The 19,975-nt window shown below is 43.4% G+C and overlaps 1 pseudogene; it reads left to right on the forward strand.

Moving 5' to 3' along the window:
- The window catches only part of LOC117457063 (calsyntenin-2-like), a 373,610-nt pseudogene that overhangs the window by 308,666 nt on the left and 44,969 nt on the right, over nucleotides 1–19,975 (forward strand).

The raw sequence follows: 19,975 nt of genomic DNA on the forward strand, positions 1-19,975 counted from the left end.
CAGTATTTTGAAATCTATTCTTTGACACACAGGAAGCCAGTGTAAAGACTTCAGAGCAGGAGTGATGTGATCCACTTTCTTAGTGTTAGTGAGGACTCGAGCAGCGGCGTTCTGAATCAGCTGCAGCTTTCTAATAGATGTTTTAGTGAGACCTGTGAAGACACCATTGCAGTAGTCGAGTCTACTGAAGATAAAAGCATGGACAAGTTTTTCCAAATCCTGCTGTGACATTAGTCTTTTAATCCTAGATATGTTCTTTAGGTGATAGTAGGCTGACTTAGTAACTGTTTTAATGTGACTGTTGAAACTCAGGTCAGAGTCCATGACTACACCTAGATTTCTGGCTTTATCTGTTGTTTTGAACATTGCAGACTGAAGTTCAGCTCTAACTTTTATACGTTCTGCCTTGGCTCCAAAAATCATTACCTCAGTTTTATCTTTGTTTAATTGGAGAAAGTTCTGACACATCCAGTCATTGATTTGTTCACTGCACTTACTCAGTGTTTGATTTGGAGCATAGTCTCCTGGTGAAATTGTTACGTAAATGTGTGTGTCATCTGCATAGCTATGGTAACTTATTTTGTTGTTTTTCATTATCTGAGCCAGTGGTAGCATGTAGACGTTAAAGAGAAGAGGCCCCAAGATGGAGCCTTGAGGAACCCCACATGTCATATTTGTCAACTCAGATGTGTATTTACCGATAGAAACAAAGTTGTTTCTGTCCTTTAAGTAGGATTTAAACCAATTTAGAACTGTTTCCGAAAGTCCCACCCAGTTTTCCAGTCGGTCTAGTAATATGTTGTGGTCAACAGTGTCAAACGCAGCACTGAGATCTAATAATACTAACACTGAAGTTCTGCCACTGTCCGTGTTTAAGTGGATGTCATTAAAGACCTTTACAAGAGCAGTCTCAGTGCTGTGGTTTGGACGAAAGCCTGACTGGAACACATCGAAACAGTCATTTAAATGCAAAAAATTACTCAACTGTTGAAACACAACTTTTTCAATGATTTTACCTAGAAATGGCAGGTTTGATATGGGCCTGTAATTGTTCATTACTGAAGCATCTAGATTATTCTTTTTTAAGTAGAGCTTCAAAATTACTGGACGGAGGGTTTTGTTACGATGTAAGCTGTTACGCCCTGTTTCCTGTGGCTATGCTACGCTAACTAGCCCTAAGTGCTAACAATCATCTCACCTGATTCGAGAAAAACGCAATAAAACAAATGTAGTTTCTTCTTTTTCGGTGGGTTTTTTAAATGGTCACAAATTGACAATTAAAGTTGTGTGTTTCTTTTTTTAAAGCTATTTATCATTGAACAGAATTAAACTTTTATTCAACTTGGAAGTGGGCCGCGCAGGACTAAAACATGACCCGTTGTTTGTTCAGAAAGCATCTCTTATAAGCCAAATCATTGATCATCTCAGAGTGGTTTGAATCTGGATCAAGGCCAGAGCTTTGGTCAAGGACAAAGCAACATGGCGCTGTTCCTCCTATTATTCATATATTTTAGGGAGGAAATGAAACTAGAGCACCTCCAAGAAAAACTCCAACCAGGACATCCTTTCTCCGAGGGGGCGGCTAACACCGCAGCTGTGACAAACCAATTAAGTTGTTTTTTACTTTCCTTCTGCTATACCTTTAAGATTTCCGTTCCAATAGCCTTCACATTAATGGGGTGGTATCATTGAACTGATTTTCCTGATAGTTTCACCAATTAAGAAATCAAACTGATCCAAAAGATAAAAGAAAAAGTCCCTCCACCTCTCCTTTGTCATAAAATAATCTTTCTTTTCTGATTTGTTTCGTCCCCACAGCCAATTTAATCCCCTCAGCTCACACCTCTGCTTTCACTTTGCCTCCACGGTAACTTTCTTATTCCTTCCCTGGCTCCTCCTCCCTCCCTTCCTTAAAGTCACCTTGTTTCCACTGCTCATCAATCTCTGTTGAGGATCCTTCCTCCAGCGAGCCCCAAACCCACCTTAACTCCTTCCACCTTTTTTTCATTCCTCAATCGTTCCCTCTCTCTCCACGTCTCCACTACGAGCTAAGAATAACCTCGTGTTTATGTGAATAGCACAGGTGATGTTTGCTGGTGTTTCAAATACAACAATTACCGGTTCCTTTGGTACACCTACGCAATATGATGACTCATTTAACAAAATGATTAGCTTACATTATTTTAACCTGAATATAGAATCAATATTGGACAAATTAATAGTTTGGCTGCGTGCTGTCATGCTTCCCATCCGGTAGAGTGGTGCGGGAATGAGTCAACATGTTACTGCTTCCTGTTCCCTTGATTAATGATGTTATGAATGTGTTGGTTGGATGGCTGAAATAAGATCTTTGGTTAAAGGTGTCATATTATGCGTTATGGGGTTTCCATTTCCTATAGTGTGTTATATACAGGGGTGCACATAACTTGTTTGCCCTGGTTCTCAAAGGAGCACCTGGAGATGTTGCTTGGTGCTAGGGATGCCAGCGATTATTCGAATATTCGCTACAGTCTCCATAATCGAATATTATGGGTCGGTCGAATAATCGATTATTATTCGCCAGGGCTGCCGAATAATCGATTTTGATCATGGTCAGTTTCTGGCAACCCTACTTGGTGCGCATCCTTAAAATGAAATAAACCATACTTTTTGAGGGGTTCTTGACTTTATGAACGGGGGGGGTGCGCTAGTGAGCACCCTTATGAAGTGTTCGCCGGAGCCTCGCAGCAGGGTTACTGTGCAGAGCGCATAAAGCAGACCCTTCACGTGATAGCGAGGGGTAGAACGAGGGAACCTAAATGGCGCGCAATTATACTTTGGCGGCCGTTAATATACCTGGGCGGCCCGCCCAAGTGAAGTCTGTGTGGGAAACCCTGCTATCTTACCAGTTGTTATGCAACTCGCAAACTTCTCTCTCTCTCTCTTATATTCCGAAACTTAGAAATGGTGGTTGCTAGCAAGTGTCTGAATGAAACTACTAAACTTCATAACGGCAAACATGAAACCCTTATCTTAGAGGTGGTGGAGTGAAGTTATGGGACCGTGATGTACTTAGGCTAACTTTTTACTTCTGGCGATAGCAATTATGCTTCAGAAATCCTTAAAGCAGTGCTAATATGTGCAGATTATCCTCCTGCACACAACGCGTAAGTATCCTTAACATTTGATCGTCCCAGATCGTAATCTTACTTTCTGCAGGATTCAATCAATCCAATGGAAAAGTCACATCGCTTTGTGTCGAGGGAGCCCTTGCGATGCTTACTTCTGCGTTGGCCTAGAAAATAAAGTCATCACGGCATGTCTCTATTCTGATGTAACTAAACACTCAGAATGCACAGCCTTGCTTGAGTCTCCGTGAGGCTACACTTTGGTCTGTCCTTTCCCTCACTGCCTTTCATGTCCGCCCCTTCATTACTCCCTACTCCCCACCCTGCCAACATCCAATCTCAAATCCCCTCCTCCCTCTTCATTCTTCTACCTCTCCTATATCTCGTTCCTGCATCTCTTGTTTGAAGTCAGAAGGTTGGATTGGATCTCCTAATGACTTTCAACTCCAAAGGACTCGAGGCAACAGCTCCCAGAGCCAGGTTCTAATGGAGAGACAGGAAAATAAGAAAAAGAGACAAAATAAACTTCAGACAGAAAAAGACAGTGAGTTGGAGGAGATTAGATACCAATTGTGTTTCCTTCTCGCCATTGAGTGCCCCCGAGAGATGACGGAGGACCTTTGATGTGTGATGTTTCCGTTCTCCACCTCTCTCAGCATCTCTTTCACTTTCTTTTCTTCGGTCCTCTTGTTGTTTCCCGTCCTCCCTCTGCTTTGTTTGTGTAGTTATTTATTTAATTCATTCCTTCAGTTTGTCAATTTGCATCAGGCTGAGACGCGGGAAAGTGGAAGGGCTGGGGAATAGCAAGAGCTGCTCTTCTCAACTTTAACTTTTGAAGTTTTTGAAGTTGAGGCCGAATGGTTCTGCATTGATGTTTGCATGTCTGTTTGTGGGGAGGTGTTCATACAGAACGTGGAATCGCCGCCTTGCTCTTTCCGACACAAACCCCGTCTACACTCTACTTTTTGAGTCGCTTATTGAGCTTGTGCAGAGGTGGGAAGTAGTGGAGTTCAAATACTTCGTTACTGTACTAAAGTACATTTTTCTGATATCAGTACTTTACTCCACTACTTATTTTACGACTTTTTACTTCTTACACTTTGAACACAAATACCTGTACTTTCTACTTCTTACACTTTGAACACAAATACCTGTACTTTCTACTTCTCACATGCTGAACACAAATACCTGTACTTTCTACTTCTTACATGTTGAACTCAAATACCTGTACTTTCTACTTCTTACATGTTGAACACAAATACCTGTACTTTCTACTTCTTACACTTTGAACTCAAATACCTGTACTTTCTACTTCTTACACTTTGAACACAAATACCTGTACTTTCTACTTCTCACATGTTGAACTCAAATACCTGTACTTTCTACTTCTCACATGTTGAACTCAAATACCTGTACTTTCTACTTCTCACATGTTGAACTCAAATACCTGTACTTTCTACTTCTCACATGTTGAACTCAAATACCTGTACTTTCTACTTCTTACATGTTGAACTCAAATACCTGTACTTTCTACTTCTCACATGAGGTAAGATGGAAAGCTGACTTGGTCGTGCTTTTTACAGAACCACGGCTTCCACAGATGACATTTTGTAATGGATTTTTTGTCAAAGCACTTCAGATATTCATTGCTATCGGGATGTGAAGAGCATTCCATGGAATATAGCAAAAAGTGTATCTCGAGCCGGTTTCTCAAACTTACCTACCCCACCTTTAAGTACATTTCGAAGCCCATACTTCTTTACTTTTACTTGAGTAAAGAAGTGTAGTCAGTACTTCTACTTTAACCAGAGTATTTTTTAACACAAGTATCTGTACATCCACTTGAGTAAAGGATGTGTGTACTGTTTCCATCTCTGAGCTTGTGCCATAGTAGATGGTTCTCTGAGATATTTCCAGTCCTGAGGTTTTGTAACGGACACTGATTCCTCCTCACACACACACACACACACACACACACACACACACACACACACACACACACACACACACACACACACACACACACACACACACACACACACACACACACACACACACACACACACACACACCACACACACACACACACACACACACACACACACACACACACACTACAAAGTGTCTCTGTCCAGCTGGTGTTCCCATGCATAGCAGTGCACCTGTCAGCACAAGATGGCAACGTTCCGTGCCGCCTCCATCAACTGCACTCGACTCCTCGGTGGTCTGGAAGTTTCCATCCAGCTCACGGTCATTAAATTGTCCAAACGGCGTTCTTTGCCATCTTTAGATCTTGTTTAAATGCATCAGAAACAACTGATGATGGAAGTGAAGCTACTGAGTTCTTGAAACGGAAATCAAGGTGGCCTTTTTGTGTTATCTCCTTCCCACGAGACCCATATCTGTTGTGCACAAGGTGAATCTTATATCTTGCAACCGAAGTCCTGAGAGATTTTTTTTAATCATAAAGGTAAAAGATAAAGATGTGTACTCTGAAGAAGATGACTTTTCTGCACAACATTTCATCTTGCTAACCCATGAACCGTGTCTGTTGCACGTTATCATTTAATCAAACAAGATACAATCATGCTCTCTTTCCGTGGGATCTGAAATCAACAAAACTGAACTGTGCAGTGCTTACATTGCCCGTTGATACGTTTCAGACAGTATGGATCTCAACCTGACCTTCAATAAACAACTCTTAGCGTAGAAACAAGTCTTACATCCCGGAGCGTTTTCGCTTCCAGTTCCCTCCTTTCCAAGTCAATGTTCCTTTGAACGCGTTGTGGTTAGAAGCCTGAAATAAAATCCTTTAAAGGTGGGGTAGGTAAGTTTGAGAAACCGGCTCGAGATACACTTTTTGTTATATTCCATGGAATGCTCTTAACATCCCGAGAGCAATGAATATCTGAAGTGCTTTGACAATCAAAACATAAAAAAATATCATCTGTGGAAGCCGTGGCGCTGTAAAAAGCTCGACCAATCATCTGAGCCGGCTAAAGTAACTGGATAGCCTACCTGCCTGTCAGCCTTCCATCTGGGCACAAACTTATCTCGTGCCCTCATTGGTCATGTGCGTGTGTGTGTGTGTTGGAGGCGGGGCTCTGTGAGGAAGTCTGAAGGAAGGGGCAGATTTTTTCCGGTTGTGTACTTTCCAATTCTAGTGCACTCGAGCTGGTTTCTCCAAAGTTACCCACCCCACCTTTAATGGATTTTTATGTTTTGTTCTCCAAAATAAAATACATTAGTAAATACCCCACTCCTGAATGTCATCAAAATGGCGGTTGCCAGCGAGTGATCACTGCAAATGGGACTACTGAACGTCTTCACACCGACAAAAGACCACATGTAGCTGAGCGGTTGTGATGCGCTGCCATGCAACCATGATGTAGTAAGCTTGTTACTTCTGGCGATTGCATTTGCGCTTAAAAAAAATCACGAAATGGTGTCAATATGTAGAGATTATCTTGCTGAACAGAACGTGCTGATAATGAACGTGTTTATTTTCTGCAATATTCAAAATCAAATGGGAAAACCTGGAAAAAATCAATCACCAAAGAAGAACTTGACATCGACAAAGCTGATATGCAAATCTCTCCTCGTGTACCCATGTCAGTCTTACCCTATCCAACCTCTTCATCTGCGTCACAACGTAGCACTGACATGTGTGGCTTCGTATTTCCCCTTCCCGAGAGAGATCTCAGACTGAGTTCCCGGCCCGACGGAGTGAGCCTCCTCCTGGGCGCCTCGCCGTCTCCCCTTTGAAGTACACGTGAGGAAGTCACCCACTCGGCTCTCAGATCCCACCTGGGGGGCCGCGCTCTCTTTGAAATACTGAACTGCGAAAAGCGGGGAAGAAGCGTCGGAGCATGGGAGGAGGCCGTCTGCATGTGTGGATGTCAGAGGGATTAGTGTGTGTGCTGCAAAGGTCGTACACTTGGCACATGAGTAATGGCATTTAACCAGATTGAAAAAAACACCATTGAAGAATGCAACAGGCGGGAAAGAGCAGGAGTGTGCTGTTCAACATGTTCCCGACACTTCACACCAGAACTTATATACACAAAGCGGGTGCAGGGCTCCCTTGTGAGCGTGTGTATTCGTGTCCTAACATCCTAACTAGCCCATCAAAGGCAGTCCCAACAGTATCTGCAGCAGCATCAGATCCACAATCAGATTATCCCCACATTGATTCTGAGCACCGACCCGGCACATCGACACGCCGCATATGTGCGGAGCAGCTGTGCGGGGAGATCATCGCCGATAGGCCAGATGTTGTGTCTCGCACCTCAATAGCAGCGACGATGAACCGGGTTGATTAGGAGCCCCATCTGCTGCGCGAGCACAGCGCTAATAAGCCGGCTGCGGAGCGCTCTTCATTAGAGAGGGAGGTGACGCGAGGCTAAGTGTTCAAACGGCTGCAGCGGGTTGTATCAGTGGAGCTGAGAGGAAGAGGTGAGGCCCGACGAGAGCTGCTGAGGTAGAGCCTGAAGCAGGGGGGAGAGACATACTCAGAGAAAGAGAGACGCTCAGAGACAGAGAGACACTCAGACAGACAGACGCTCAGAGACAGACAGACACTCAGAGACAGACAGAGAGACACTCAGAGACAGACAGATACTCAGAGACAGACAGATACTCAGAGACAGACAGACAGACAGACAGACAGACAGACAGACAGATACTCAGAGACAGACAGACAGATACTCAGAGACAGACATACAGATACTCAGAGACAGACAGACAGACAGACAGACAGACAGACAGACAGACAGACAGACAGATACTCAGAGACAGACATACAGATACTCAGAGACAGACAGACAGACAGACAGACAGACAGACAGACAGACAGACAGACAGACAGACAGACAGACAGACAGACAGACAGACAGACACTCAGAGACAGACAGACAGACAGACACTCAGACAGACACTCAGAGACAGACAGAAACTCAGAGACAGACAGAAACTCAGAGACAGACAGACAGACAGACAGACACTTAGAGACAGACAGAAACTCAGAGACAGACAGACACTCAGAGACAGACAGACAGACAGACAGACAGACAGACAGATACTCAGAGACAGACAGACAGATACTCAGAGACAGACAGACAGATACTCAGAGACAGACAGACAGACAGACAGACAGACAGACAGACACTCAGAGACAGACAGACAGACAGACAGAGACAGACAGAAACTCAGAGACAGACAGACAGACAGAGACAGACAGATACTCAGAGACAGACAGTCAGACAGATACTCAGAGACAGACAGAAACTCAGAGACAGACAGACAGACAGACAGACAGACAGACACTCAGAGACAGACAGACAGACAGACACTCAGAGACAGACAGAAACTCAGAGACAGACAGAAACTCAGAGACAGACAGACAGACAGACAGACACTCAGAGACAGACAGAAACTCAGAGACAGACAGACACTCAGAGACAGACAGACAGACAGACAGACAGATACTCAGAGACAGACAGACAGACAGACAGACAGACACTCAGAGACAGACAGACAGACAGAGACAGACAGAAACTCAGAGACAGACAGACAGACAGAGACAGACAGATACTCAGAGACAGACAGTCAGACAGATACTCAGAGACAGACAGAAACTCAGAGACAGACAGACAGACACGAGGAGGCTTGTGCAGACGATTGAAATGCAAAGCGAGGCAGGGTAAATGGTCAAGCACGCTGAAGAGTGGCACAGTCAAGCACTCTTTGGGAACGGGCTCAACAGCTAACGTCGTAATGGATTTGAGCGAGCGTCAAGCACAAGGGAAACAAGTCTGCTTTCGAACTTCACAACAATTAATGTAGAAATACTCCTGTTTTTTCACAAGCAGAGGAATCCTGTGTGTGGTATAAATCGACCTCTCAGCAAGAAACTGTACAAGTATTTCTAAAATCGTATCAGAATTAGAATGTGATTTATTTCCAAGTAGATTAACACATTCAAGGAATGTGCTTTACACACTGCAACAGGAACAACGTCGTAACCAAAATACTGAACTATTATAGCAAGTTTTTAGACGATCATTTAAATCCACACTGAAGACACACGACTTCTCTCTGGCCTTCTGGTAGAGTGGGGTCCCGACTCCCGACTGGTCCATGTGTTGTGATGTATTGTCTTTTATTGTAATGTAGTGTTTTTATGTGTTTAAATTACATGTGCAGCGCTTTGGCTCGACCACAATCGTTTTTAAATGTGCTCTTTAATGAAATGTGAGAAATATACCGAGGAATGTGCAATAATATTACGGAGTATGGTCCATGGGTCACATGATGTCCGTTAGTCCTACACGTCATATGACATGTTTAGCACATATCCCTTTATGCGCGATATCTATATATATATGCCGTTAATAACCCTGCAACATATACCTGGCTGCTAAATCCTCAGAACTGTTACAGGATGTGTATTTCTTATTTCAACAAGCTGTATGTGGCTCTTTTCTGCTGTAACGAATGTAAGGGTCCGCTCCGTGGCGCTGATAAAGGTGTTCTGATTCTGATCACCCTCTCACCGTCTCCAACAGATCTGTGACAAGGAGTGGCATTACTACGTCATCAACGTGGAGTTCCCGGTGGTCACGCTCTACGTGGACGGAGTGACCTACGACCCCTACCTGGTGACCGACGACTGGCCCATCCACCCCTCTCAGATCGACATGCAGCTCACGGTGGGCGCCTGCTGGCAAGGTGAGGACGATGGTGACGATACATGACACTTCTAGAAACTCAAGGAAGCTTTGACGGAGAATAAAACTAAAAACGGAGACGAATACATCGAGACAAGCGAACACAGAAAAGAGGGGGGTGGGGTGATTGTGTGGGGTTGAATGCAGCGTTTAACGGGTGGGTTGTGAGTGATGTTTTGAATGCGGTGAGGGAGGAGAAGTCTCTGATGGGTCGGGTAGTGATGGGTCAGGATGCAAGGCTTGTGTTGTCATGTGTACCCAGCTACGGTGCAGATAGGTTGTTGATTTGATAGCCCTAATGCGACTGCTCAGCGACGCTTAGCCTCAGATACAGAGTCAAGATGCGTTTTGTGCTGGAGCAGGTCATCTCGTATCTCCTCTTCCTCCTCCTCCTCTTCCTCCATCCTTTCATTGAACACTGCGAGCCTTTAGATGGATTAAAAAAGCCTTGAAAAGAAAACCGAGCTCAGAGACGATGTCTGCTTCTCAAGTTGTGGGCTAAGCCTCGAGAAAGAGATGTTAAGGCAACACTGAACTATTAACATAAGCCAATAGCCACAAAAGATTGCCTTTATTCAACGTGAAGAGATGGAAGTGTCAGGTGTGTTGATTGCACACATGTTGTCTGACTGGTTCCTGAAGCTTCAGTGATGAAAGGAAATTCAACTAGTGGGTTTATTTCTTCTTCCTGCTGCACTGCTAAATATCATATATTATAATGTTCAGGACATTGTGATGGTGTGCAAATACTGTAGATGACAAGGTACATCAAAAAGACTCAAAAAATCCCGGCCGCAGACGCCCGGTATGTTTTATTTTCATTTCATTGCACAATGTGATTTCACGGTTGGCAACATTGAACTCGTCAGTCAGCATCGTCTAATGGGAATGATTTATTTCCTGAGCAAAGCAAATAAGTATAATTTAGAATCATCACATTCCAGATATTATCCAAAGAAAGCATTGGGCAAGATGTAATGGCTTCACTTAAATCTGTAATTAAACCAGCGACAAACTGCCATTAGGGGAGGCTGTCCGTGAATATGATTTTATTATCAGGGCAGTTTAAGGGATTAAAGAGAATCAAGAAAATACAACAACTTTTTGGACAAAGATATCATATTTACATATTAAAGAGTCCTCTCCTGCTGATGTTCAGGTGTATATCAGTATGTAGTGTCTCTACTTTAAAGAGTCCTCTCCTGCTGATGTTCAGGTGGATATCGGTATGTAGTGTCTCTACTTTAAAGAGTCCTCTCCTGCTGATGTTGTTCAGGTGTATATCAGTATGTAGTGTCTCTACTTTAAAGAGTCCTCTCCTGCTGATGTTCAGGTGTATATCAGTATGTAGTGTCTCTACTTTAAAGAGTCCTCTCCCTGCTGATGTTCAGGTGTATATCAGTATGTAGTGTCTCTACTTTAAAGAGTCCTCTCCTGCTGATGTTCAAGTGTATATCAGTATGTAGTGTCTCTACTTTAAAGAGTCCTCTCCTGCTGATGTTCAGGTGTATATCAGTATGTAGTGTCTCTACTTTAAAGAGTCCTCTCCTGCTGATGTTCAGGTGTATATCAGTATGTAGTGTCTCTACTTTAAAGAGTCCTCTCCTGCTGATGTTCAGGTGTATATCAGTATGTAGCATCTCTACTTTAAAGAGTCCTCTCCTGCTGATGTTCAGGTGTATATCAGTATGTACCATCTCTACTTTAAAGAGTCCTCTCCAGCTGATGTTCAGGTGTATATCAGTGTGTAGTGTCTCTGCTTTAAAGAGTCCTCTCCAGCTGATGTTCAGGTGTATATCAGTATGTAGTGTCTCTACTTTAAAGAGTCCTCTCCTGCTGATGTTCAGGTGTATATCAGTATGTAGTGTCTCTACTTTAAAGAGTCCTCTCCTGCTGATGTTCAGGTGTATATCAGTATGTAGTGTCTCTACTTTAAAGAGTCATCTCCTGCTGATGTTCTGGTGTATATCAGTATGTAGTGTCTCTACTTTAAAGAGTCCTCTCCTGCTGATGTTCAGGTGTATATCAGAATGTAGTGTCTCTACTTTAAAGAGTTCTCCTGCTGATGTTCAGGTGTATATCAGTATGTAGTGTCTCTACTTTAAAGAGTCCTCTCCTGCTGATGTTCAGGTGTATATCAGAATGTAGTGTCTCTACTTTAAAGAGTCCTCTCCTGCTGATGTCCAGGTGTATATCAGTATGTAGTGTCTCTACTTTAAAGAGTCCTCTCCTGCTGATGTGCAGGTGTATATCAGTATGTAGCGTCTCTACTTTAAAGAGTCCTCTCCTGCTGATGTTCAGGTGTATATCAGTATGTAGTGTCTCTACTTTAAAGAGTCCTCTCCTGCTGATGTTCAGGTGTATATCAGTATGTAGTGTCTCTACTTTAAAGAGTCCTCTCCTGCTGATGTTCAGGTGTATATCAGTATGTAGTGTCTCTACTTTAAAGAGTCCTCTCCTGCTGATGTTTAGGTGTATATCAGTATGTAGTGTCTCTACTTTAAAGAGTCCTCTCCTGCTGATGTTCAGGTGTATATCAGTATGTAGTGTCTCTACTTTAAAGAGTCCTCTCCTGCTGATGTGTCTCTACTTGAAAGAGTCCTCTCCTGCTGATGTTCAGGTGTATATCAGTATGTAGTGTCTCTACTTTAAAGAGTCCTCTCCAGCTGATGTTCATGTGTATATCAGTATGTAGTGTCTCTACTTTAAAGAGTCCTCTCTTGCTGATGTTCAGGTGTATATCAGTATGTAGTGTCTCTACTTTAAAGAGTCCTCTCTTGCTGATGTTCAGGTGTATATCAGAATGTAGTGTCTCTACTTTAAAGAGTCCTCTCTTGCTGATGTTCAGGTGTATATCAGAATGTAGTGTCTCTACTTTAAAGAGTCCTCTCCTGCTGATGTGTCTCTACTTTAAAGAGTCCTCTCTTGCTGATGTTCAGGTGTATATCAGAATGTAGTGTCTCTACTTTAAAGAGTCCTCTCCTGCTGATGTTCAGGTGTATATCAGTATGTAGTGTCTCTACTTTAAATAGTCCTCTCCTGCTGATGTTCAGGTGTATATCAGAATGTAGTGTCTCTACTTTAAAGAGTCCTCTCCTGCTGATGTTTAGGTGTATATCAGTATGTAGTGTCTCTACTTTAAAGAGTCCTCTCCTGCTGATGTTCAGGTGTATATCAGAATGTAGTGTCTCTACTTTAAAGAGTTCTCCTGCTGATGTTCAGGTGTATATCAGTATGTAGTGTCTCTACTTTAAAGAGTCCTCTCCTGCTGATGTTCAGGTGTATATCAGAATGTAGTGTCTCTACTTTAAAGAGTCCTCTCCTGCTGATGTCCAGGTGTATATCAGTATGTAGTGTCTCTACTTTAAAGAGTCCTCTCCTGCTGATGTGCAGGTGTATATCAGTATGTAGCGTCTCTACTTTAAAGAGTCCTCTCCTGCTGATGTTCAGGTGTATATCAGTATGTAGTGTCTCTACTTTAAAGAGTCCTCTCCTGCTGATGTTCAGGTGTATATCAGTATGTAGTGTCTCTACTTTAAAGAGTCCTCTCCTGCTGATTATTCAGGTGTATATCAGTATGTAGTGTCTCTACTTTAAAAGAGTCCTCTCCTGCTGATGTTTAGTGTATATCAGTATGTAGTGTCTCTACTTTAAAGAGTCCTCTCCTGCTGATGTTCAGGTGTATATCAGTATGTAGTGTCTCTACTTTAAAGAGTCCTCTCCTGCTGATGTGTCTCTACTTGAAAGAGTCCTCTCCTGCTGATGTTCAGGTGTATATCAGTATGTAGTGTCTCTACTTTAAAGAGTCCTCTCCAGCTGATGTTCATGTGTATATCAGTATGTAGTGTCTCTACTTTAAAGAGTCCTCTCCTGCTGATGTTCAGGTGTATATCAGTATGTAGTGTCTCTACTTTAAAGAGTCCTCTCTTGCTGATGTTCAGGTGTATATCAGAATGTAGTGTCTCTACTTTAAAGAGTCCTCTCTTGCTGATGTTCAGGTGTATATCAGAATGTAGTGTCTCTACTTTAAAGAGTCCTCTCCTGCTGATGTGTCTCTACTTTAAAGAGTCCTCTCTTGCTGATGTTCAGGTGTATATCAGAATGTAGTGGTCTCTACTTTAAAGAGTCCTCTCCTGCTGATGTTCAGGTGTATATCAGTATGTAGTGTCTCTACTTTAAATAGTCCCTCTCCTGCTGATGTTCAGGTGTATATCAGAATGTAGTGTCTCTACTTTAAAGAGTCCTCTCCTGCTGATGTTTAGGTGTATATCAGTATGTAGTGTCTCTACTTAAAGAGTCCCTCTCCTGCTGATGTTCAGGTGTATATCAGTATGTAGTGTCTCTACTTTAAAGAGTCCCTCCTGCTGATGTGCAAGTGTATATCAGTATGTAGTGTCTCTACTTTAAAGAGTCCTCTCCGTCTGATGTTCAGGTGTATATCAGAATGTAGTGTCTCTACTTTAAAGAGTCCTCTCCAGCTGATTTTCAGGTGTACATCAGTATGTAGTGTCTCTACTTTAAAGAGTCCCTCTCCGGCTGATGTTCAGGTGTATATCAGTATGTAGTGTCTCTACTTTAAAGAGTCCTCTCCTGCTGATGTTCAGGTGTATATCAGTATGTAGTTTCTCTACTTTAAAGAGTCCTCTCCTGCTGATGTTCAGGTGTATATCAGTATGTAGTGTCTCTACATGTCTTCATGCTTTAATGTTCAAAATGCTCTTCATTCTTCTCATGCTGCCTGTGCTGCAGCACCTGTTTTCACCCTCTGTCTGAGTCCAGTCTGCTCTGATTGGTTAGCTTGCCGGCTCTGTTGTGATTGGTCAACGGCTAGAGATGTCCCGCCGCTTAGCCTATCACGTACAATGTGTTGGAGCGCTAGCCAATAGGAGAGCGAGTATTACATACTGATGTCACTATGTTCTGGAAGTAAACAAAGGAGTCCAATGGAGGCATTTCAGACAGGGGGGGGGGGGGGGGCATTTTATCCTTTGCAGACCATTGACATGCACACAAACCTTTATAACCCACTACAGGATGAGGGAAATCCCAAATATAGCCTCTTTAACTTTTGCCGTGCAAATATTTGGACACAGAAATGGCCAAGACACTGATATACTCAACAATGCATGATAACACTCCACATGCATGGAGAGCGGCAGAACAGACACGCAGGGGGCATGGACAGTTCATATCTGCCCCACTTCTGCTTTGCTCGTCTCGTTGAGATGCACACGATACGCTTGTTCGCGCCTTCCCGTAACGACCCCGCAGTGAACTGTCCAGCTGTGAAGAGTGCGCTTTCACATTCCTTCTCTCATTTTCTCTAACTGAAGGGTTGCACCGGCCATCCCTCCTGCTTCACCTCTGAGAGCAAGTGCTGGCTGTGCCGTCTCCACAGCCTATATTTACCCTGTGACCCAGCGCGCGGTGTCCATGCTCAGAAGTGTGTACCGCCGAGGAAGACACACTACTGCCTCTCCTTTCTCCTGCACTGTGTACTCACACACTGCCGCTCTGCCTCTCTGGCGTCCCTCAGCACATTCACCCAGCAGTAACCAGGACACTGCACTTGGCTCTACATCGGCCCATGTCCTGGTTTCCTGTCTGGGTGTTCCTCGTCTGATCTCCTGTGTTCTCCAAGTCTTCCCGGTTTCTTACACCTTTTTGTTTTGCTACTTTCCTTTAGTTTTACCTCGCCAGCTTTGATTCAGTGAAGCTCGCTTTTCGCATGTACTTTTACCTACTACCTACTTCTTCTTTCATTCTTCCTTTTTTTCCCTTCCCCCGTGACAGGAATTTAGTGAAAGACGGCAATCTAAGTCCTCTCTTTAGAGATTGTCCATCACATCATAGTGGTTGATGCCTCGATGCACCGAGAGCCTGTCAGAAGTGCAACCCGTTACTCAATATTTTCAAGAATAATCAGAGTTAGGGACGGGTGGCGCAGTGGTCTGTGCATCTGATCATCAGATCAAGGGGGGTGCTGGGGAACTCCTGTTCGAAACCCGCTCCTGCCGCCACTGCGTCAGGCCGTTGTGTCCTTGGGCAAGACACTTCACCTGAACTTGCTCCTGTGGGTATTGTCCACAGTGACCATTAAGTGTATACAAAAAAAATATGTGTAATGGTAAATGGACTGTACTTATATAGCGCTTTATCCGGTCTTTAAGACCCCTCAAAGCGCTTTACATACTACATGTCGTTCACCCATTCACACAGAGCAGTGTATATTACTCTAGGAACTAACACGCACACACATTCACACACCGTTGGCCATCGGGAGCAACTCAGGGTTAAGTATCTTGCCCAAGGATACATCGACATGTTGACTGCACGGGCTGGGATCAAACCCACAACCTTCTGGTAGAAAGACGACCGCACTCCCTCGCAGCCACGGTCGCCCGCTATAATAAATGTAAGGAATTATTATTATTAGAGTGGGTTTATGTTTCCTGTCCTTCAAGGAAAACTCACAGATTGATTTGCATGTTTGTCAATCATCTCAATCCCCCAAAGTAACAGCGTAACAGAAATCTGGAATGGCTTTCACACATAATATCCAGCTTTATGGACTAATTACATTTTTGTTTGTTATGTTTGTATATTTGAACTAAGCAAAACAACAAAATACACATACAAAAGACAATACAAATGATAAGAGACATTTAGTGGGGATTGTTCATACTCCGCTGAACGTGCTCACTCTTGGTTTTGCTTAGCATTCTTCCAGATCCAGTTAAGCAGCAAGCATGCAGGAAGTACTGAAGATTACACACGTGCAAAGATAAGACCATAAATATCAACATATATAGTGTATAATAAAAATGATACAGGCACCTAGGCACTGCCGCAGGTATCTCTTTTACACTTCGGTAACGATCCCACTTCCCGTTCGCCCACGCCTCGTCCGTCTCATCAGACGCAAATAAAGCGGAGGAAAAGGCAGATGGAGATCTGTGAGCGGCCGCGCTGCGCAGAGCGCTGACTCCACGTAACAACCCGCCTCTAAAGTGGAATGATCAGCGGTTTCATCACCCATATCATTCTCGCTCTGCAGCCCCTCGCTAATCCCCTCTCCTCTGACTGTCTGTCTGGGTCCATTAACGGCTTCTCTGGCCACGGACGAAATTGATAACATCTGTCGGGGTGGGATAGGTGGACATCGAGAGAGAGGGCAGGGGGAAAAGGGAGGGGGATAGTAAGTGAGATGAGGAGGGAGGGCAGGTGAAGCATAGGAAAGAGGAAAGACGGTGGCTTCTCTACTTGAATCCAAATGTGTTCTTGTGGCTTTATGAGATGGACGCTGCTCCCTGGTTCCCGGCAGGGTGTCAGCGAGCGCTGAGGCAGGAGATTCCTCTAAGCATGCTAAGCAGCTGGGGTTATTATACTGAACTAAAACAAAGGTTGGGTAACTAACAAGTGAAGGGCTCACTTCTGACAAGTAATACAGTATCGCTGCCAGGAATATGCGTACAGTATATACACAGAAGGAAGCACAAAAACACCTGTTCGCCTGAACAAGTATCCATCGTGAGCATCGCTAGGATAAAGGCAGCAGGTTTAATGGTCTACAGTCCTAATACCTTTTGAAGAACAGACCCCTGATTTCAAACGGAGAAAGACAAAAGCAGGCTTCTTGTTTCTCGCTGTCGATAACAACCGTCAGATTTGACAAGCTTTAGCTAACTTTCTAATAAGCCAACATTAGTTCAATGAGAAAGTTAGAATGTTGATGTGTCTAGCTGACTTTGAAATGTTTCCAGCTCACTCATTTGAACAACAATCCTTTAAAACCAGCCCTAAATAAGCACCGGATGGCTCCTAACCCTAACCCTAACCCTATCTACATGATGTTGTGCTAAAAGACTGAGGCTAATAATGCCAACACATTAGCATCCTCACTAGTTTATTAGTAGATGACACAACAGAAGCAGCACTAATATACTTTACGACACATAGAATGTTTAGTTTAGTCAATTTATTGAACATGTCAGAAACAACAACAACAAAATATAACAATAATATATATATTCTCTTTTTTTTTTTTTTCACTCAGATTAATAATTATAACAAAGTACCACAAAAAAAAAATAATAACAAAAAAAAAAAAAAAATAAAAATAATAATGTTCAGATAGTCTCTGTTCATGTTCAACAGGGGCAAGAAGAAGCTTAAAAAAACTGTTCTGGTCCTCCCCCCTCTAACATATATTTTTCTTATAAAACATTAGGTCATCGTCATCAGCGACATGTTTGTCTTGTTAATCTTTTCTTTTTTTTTTTTTTACAAAACAATCAGAAAGAAATTACTTTTTACAATTACAAGAACGGAGGAGGAGGCGTGTGGCGCAGTGGGTTGTGCATATATGTTCGGATTAGGGGATCACAGGTTCAAACCCCTGAGACACTTCACCCCAAAGTGCCCACAGTATTGAGTGTGTAAGTCGCTTTGGATAAAAGCGTCTAACAAGCAACATGTAATGTAACGTTTAACAGTCATTTGTAACCCTGTATCTATTGTGTAAATCATGATATGCTAACACTTTGGCCTTGATAGTAGTCTAAAGCTCAAGCCTTGTTGCCGGTAGTATAGTCAGCCAGACGTGTTGATGCTTGCAGCTTATAATAGAGTAGATACCAACACAGTTTAGGCTTGCTACAACACTCACTGTTTAGCATGCAACCGTCCACAGCGTGACAGATTAGGGCGAGCGGTATAATATTTACCAAACTTCAACGTCATTTTGGGGGCACGTGCAAAAGTGGAAATCGTACAGCACAAGCATCTGAGGTGTTCAACCTATACTTATGAAATATTTAACACAAGTAAAGAAAGTGTGAGCCGAAAGACACAGGTACGGAAATGTTAAGCTGTGAGAGTTGCTTCGTCCATATTTCCATCTGCCCACTGTCTAGTCGATTGAGAAACCGCTGGGTTGGTTAGATCACAGAACCAGTAGGAATAATGGAGCTCTGTCCAACGGGCCATGGTGTAAAATGAACCCACGGTTCAGCAATCCGATGACACCAGTAAGTCAGGGCATAACAAAGTGATTCCAGCAGTGGTCAGCTTTGTCTCTGAAGGCTCTGACGGAGACTTTCAGACCCCGGGTTCGTCACTTAGAGCAGCGGTACACGAGTCTGAATCACCCCCCGGGAATTAGGGTTACCTGGGTCAATCTGGGAGAGTCTGGTGAAGTGTAACCAACTCCAGTTACTGTCGAGTATTTCTTCTGTTCTGTTTCAAAGACTCTGTTTCGTGGTCTAAAAGTACATCTCCCAGCAGCTGCGTGCACCTGGGAGGCAACACTATGCAACATCGTGGAGTTACATTTTCGAAATGGGGGTCATTCTCAGGCCAGGTGGAAAGACGAAGAAAGTTAGATCTAGGATTGTGTGTGATTCTTCGGGAGCTGTAAGTTTCGAGGTTAGTTTGGGGCCACATGATTTGGACCACTTCCTTAATTAACTGTATCTTCTGATGAACTGGAATTGCAATATACAGATGCCTGAAAACAGATGTTGTACAAGTCCCCTGCAAGTGGAAGTATCTCCTCTTAATCCATAGTAAACCTCATGCACGGGATAACAAATACCGTCATTGAACATTAAAACAACTGGAACTGTGGCTTTGAGATGATGACTACTGGACAAACATTCCCAATGGAGAAGTTAAGAAGAGATTATAAAAATGCACTGTTTTATGGTTGTTTCCAATAACCACAGCATGGGAGCAGAAGTGTGCTAAAAGGCTAGATGGATACATGTATACATAGACAGAAAGATGTTTTCTTGGTATACACTCAAACTATCTTTACTAACTCCATTCTCAGATCAACAGGCGCATTCACACCAAGTACTTTTCCCACAAAGGTTCATGAGAACTTAGTTCATCAGAACTCTTTAGTTCTGATGAACTAAGTACAGATTGCGTTCACACCGGAATAAGTCCCTGGGGGAGGATTAGGCAAATGAAGCCGCTGACGCAGGCCGCAAACCACTTCACGGCGTATACTGCCGCCCAAAGTCCCCGGCCGGAAGTCCCCGGAGTTGGGGAAGGCTTCAGTAGAAGCTGCTGGGACTCCCAGCAGCTTCTACTGAAGCCTTCCGAGTAAATCGCCAGAACGCCGACACGTCCTCA

This window comes from Pseudochaenichthys georgianus, chromosome 13, assembly GCF_902827115.2.
Source record: "Pseudochaenichthys georgianus chromosome 13, fPseGeo1.2, whole genome shotgun sequence".
Lineage (NCBI taxonomy): Eukaryota > Metazoa > Chordata > Actinopteri > Perciformes > Channichthyidae > Pseudochaenichthys > Pseudochaenichthys georgianus.